The following is a 4,779-nucleotide window of genomic DNA, read 5'->3' on the forward strand; positions in this document are numbered from 1 at the left end:
TTTCAGTTTCCTCTGAACAAATATTTTTCCCTGTACATTTACTGGAAATCCTCACATCCCCACATTAGGGGGCAATTGGAAGATAATATAGAGTTAACTTTTATCTTACAAATTGAATGGGTTCAAGAGGGCAAGGTCTGCAATGAGAAAACTTATATATGAGTAAGAAGCATATACACCGTTGGAGCATGGAGGACCCTGCAATATAGACACTCCAGGGCCAGGTATTTTATTAGAGGCAGGATTAATATGTTCCCTGCACACAGCCTGCAACACACGACAGGGTTACACAAAGGGAGAGTTTACAGTTATTTGAGATTACAGCCAAGAGGGGAGGACAAATTAGGGAATATGAAGTAACTGCTAAGTTTGAAGATTGCTGCTTCTGCAGCCTTGCCAGGGAACATGAGGCAAAGTATCTGTTTTATCTCAGGCAGAGAGAAAGACCATCGGATGCTTCATCAGCTCCCATATCAGTGTTTCCCAAGGGCCTTGAATCATGAAAGGGGGTGGGCCTGTCCTGTTCGTCCGAGGAACAAACACATTTTCCCCACAATTTCTCATTACCTGAAAGGAACATGGAATCTAAACTCCTATGTCCATCCTCTTCGCTTCTAATGTTCACATCAGCACATCTTAATTAATCATGAAAAGAGTTTCCTTTATTTTTTTCAAAACCATTTTATTAGGAGCTAATGTAGATATCCTAGCATTCCATAGTTGAATCATATCAAGCAGTATTGTACAATTGTTACCACAATCAGTTTCAAAACATTCTTGTCCTCGAACTCCTTGAGATCAGTGTCCCTTTACTGCCACTCCCCACCCCTCACACACACAATCCCCCAGGAACTCTTATTCTAATTGCTGTCTCTGTAGTTCATCAAACCTGGGTTTTATACACTGAAGAAACAGAAAAGGATATAACAAAAATTCAAGAGGTCTACACAAAATGACAAAAAAAATCTGAGATAAATCCCAATATAAAAGCAAACACAGAAAATTTTGAAAACCATATCAGGTCCAGCGTGCAGCAGAGGGAGGTTCAACTGACAAGGGTTTAACCAGTCAAGTCAGGTTTTTAATTTTGATCTTCTCTAGTTCTATCTCCAATGCTCTCTGTTTGATCATCAGTTTATTCCCATCCTTCCATTATGGATAGAAGAAAATTACTTGAGGCTTATTTGCTGCATAGATCTCACAAATGTATCTTTAGTTTCCACTGTCAGCCACGGCCTTATGGAAACCAGAATTTCTCAAATTAGGCCCTGATACTATTCCTTCCTTCGGCTTCTAATTATATGATTTACAATCCTCCAGTCATGGATGTTGGTGTGCTTCTTCCATGTGGACTGAGTTGACATCTCACTTAGATGGCTACTTGTTTGGAAACAAGCCTTTAAGACCCAAGATGCTATTTTATCTGTTAGCTTGTCACCATCTAATCTATTCATCAACCTTGCTTTAGGATCCATATCTTCTGTGTTTTGTCTCTGAAGGTGAGTGTCACTCAGGACCATGATGTAAGAACTAATTGTTCTTAAATCAGAGGTGGGATTTCGTGTGAGCCCAAAACTCATCGCGGGGTCTATGGGTTTTTGTTTGTTTGTTTTAAAATCTGTCTTTGGTTCCTTTTAGAAACCTCTTTATTAATTACTGATAGAGGGTCTTGTTGATTATTTCCTTGGTGCATAAATATCTTCTGTTAACATTGTAATAGATCCACTACTCCTTTATTTTTTTTAGACCTAATTATACATCCAGTGGGATATTTTCTTATCTACAGTTTATTCTTCACAACATTGTCTCAAGATTCAATTGAATCACTTAAATATTATCAAATTCCCAACTCAGATATGTCCCCAATTTTGAGAATGAGTATATACCTTAATTTAAAATTGTTGTCTCCACTCTGAGTAAAGGATAGTAATGAAGCTAAATAGGTATTCCTATTTATTTCTTCTGGGTGAGGAGCAAACTTATAAGGGGATTAAATATCTAATTAGGTGCTTTTTCCTTCAACTAATACAATTTTTACCAAAAGAAAATATTATTTTCAGGAGGAAGCAGGTTTGAGAACTGATGCTAATTTGTAAAGGAATGTTGCTTTCTGTGACCCCTTGAGAGATTTATAAATGCCTTCTCTGGGACAACAAAGCACACATTGCATCAAAATTAAATTCCCTCTTTCCACACCTTCCCCATTCAACTAAATGATGGTACATTAAAGAGTCTGCTACTTGCAGAAGGACAGACTTGTTTTTATATTGTGACAAAGCATCAGATACTCTCTCAGGTGCCAAGATGACTAGATCTGAACTTAAGGAAAATCCATAGGAATGAATAGCTTGGCAATAACCAAATGAGATAACTCTAATGACAAGAGCAAAAAAGGAAAAAGGAATATCAAAGTGCAAGGATGATTCTCCAGAAGAACTTGTCCGTTTGGAGGTATAACTGAATTAAAGAGGTTTTATTAAAAGGATGATCATTTATTTGTGGAGTGAGCTCTAATACTTCTACAAAGTTTATTAGTTTATATATGTCAATGATTATAGAGAGATGTTTACCATATGATTTAGGACACCTGATTTATCAACAAAGGGATCAAAAGCTGATATTTTCCCTCTTGTCACCTGGCACTATTTGTAATTATGTCTTAATTTAATATTTATTTGTTTAATGTCTGTGGTAGTCACCTAATCTGGTATCAATTGAAGGATTGAGAGTGTAGGGGTGGAGTCAATCTGGAGCTAGCCAATGGGACTTCTGTGTGGCCATGGCCTGTTCCTGAGAATTCTGGGAAATCTGGGACTTCTTTTTGGAGGCGGCACTCCTTTTGGTTTACTATTTTCCTAGGCAATGGAAATTCTAATGCTGACCACTTGGCCTTTCCTACCATGATATCCCTTATTCCACATTTCAAGGATTCACCATGATAGCCCTTATTCCACATTTCAGGGATCCAATATGGGGGTCTTGCCAGTTACTAAGTATATCTAGTCCAATGATGTATTGTGGAACTGGGGAAATAATCACAGGATGAGTTCAGGGCCCTACTGGACCCACAATAAGGCATACCTGAGCTAAAACTCCATTGATAACTTGACTTCCCGGAGTCCCCACTCTGACTGGTAGACTCTGAGTCGCTGTGGCACCCTGCCTAGATAGCAGTCTGACCCGCCATTATAGTAGGCCAAAGATAATCCTCAAAAACACTCTTACCAGTAACACAGAGAAAGAGCTAAGTGTCCCTTGGTCTCCAAGAAACATGGCTCTCATTTCTTCCAAAATTATGCACAACAGCAAAATACTGCAGCACCTTCAACAAGAAAACAAAACAAAACACATCAGTGGCGCTAACAGTGTTCATAGAACAATAAGATGTGGATGTGCCACAAAAAGAAATGTTCAAAGGGCTGTTTGAGGGATCAGAGGGAAGCAACACAAAATAAGAATTCAATGATAGAGGAGTCGAAGTCCATTATAGAGGGGATGAAGTCCACACACCAAAGGGAAATACAAGATGAGGTAATAGAAGTAAAACACAAAATCATCGATCTCACCAATAGACTAGAAGAGATGGAGAATCATACCAGCAATCTCGAAGACAATCGGGCAGGCTTCAACAAATGGGAAAGGTAGTCAAACAAGATAATTAAAGAGGCAGAAGAAAACCAGAGATCAATGACAGATGTATAAATAGGATCAAAATTTGAATAATTGGTATACCATAAAAAGAAACAATGAAGTCAAGAGCTAAATTAGCAAGGGAATTCCTAGAAGCAAACTTCCCACCTTATTGAATGAGAATCAGACACTCAAACAGGCAGCCGAGAGGATAACAATTAGACTAAACCCCAGAAAGTACTCAAAAAGGCACATCAACAGTTAAATTATTCAACTTCAAGGAAAAAGAAAAATTTAAGAGTAGCAAGAGAAAAAAAGTCAGTCACATACAATGGTGTTCAGATAAAAATAATGCTCAGACCGCTAAACAGAAACCAAGAAGAGAAGACGGGAGTAGAGTAACATCTTCAGGAAGCTGAAACAAAAAAAGAGCCTGCCCCAAAATCCTCTACACTGCCAAACTATCTATTCAGATAGATGGTGAGGTAAGAGTCTTCCAGGACAAAGAAAAACTCAAAGAATATGTCTCAAGATACCCAACCTTGTGGAAAATTCTACCTGACTCACTATGGCCAGAAGACAAACATGCATCAAGCACAAGCAAGAGACCATCATATAGCCAAACTTCACCCAGAAACCAATGGACCGTTAACAATTAAGAATATAATTTGGGTTCAGAGGGAAAAGAAGGCAAGAATGAAGCTCCGCACACAAACACAGCACAGTGATATCAAGGGAGATAAGAAAGCACACAACACAATGAATGCACAGATTGTGATTTTAATTCTAAACATCAATGGCCTCAAGTTATCCATTAAAAGAAAAAGGCTAGCAGACTGGCTCAGAATGCATAAGTCATCAATTTTTGCCTGCAAGATACATATCTTAAGCTTGCAGACAAAAATAAACTAAGAATAAAAGGCTGGCAGGAAATATACCACTCAAACAGCACCTTAAAAAAAGCAGGGGCTGCAATTTTAATCTCTGACAAAATTGACCTCAAGTTGCAAATCATAGCAAGATCAAGGATGGGCATTATATAATGATGAAAGGATCAGTAGACTTGGAACCAATGAGCATAATAAATATATATGCACCTAACAAAAGACCTGATAAATTCATCAAACTATTCAAAAGATAAAAAAAGAA

This window comes from Tenrec ecaudatus, chromosome 8, assembly GCF_050624435.1.
Source record: "Tenrec ecaudatus isolate mTenEca1 chromosome 8, mTenEca1.hap1, whole genome shotgun sequence".
Taxonomy (NCBI): domain Eukaryota; kingdom Metazoa; phylum Chordata; class Mammalia; order Afrosoricida; family Tenrecidae; genus Tenrec; species Tenrec ecaudatus.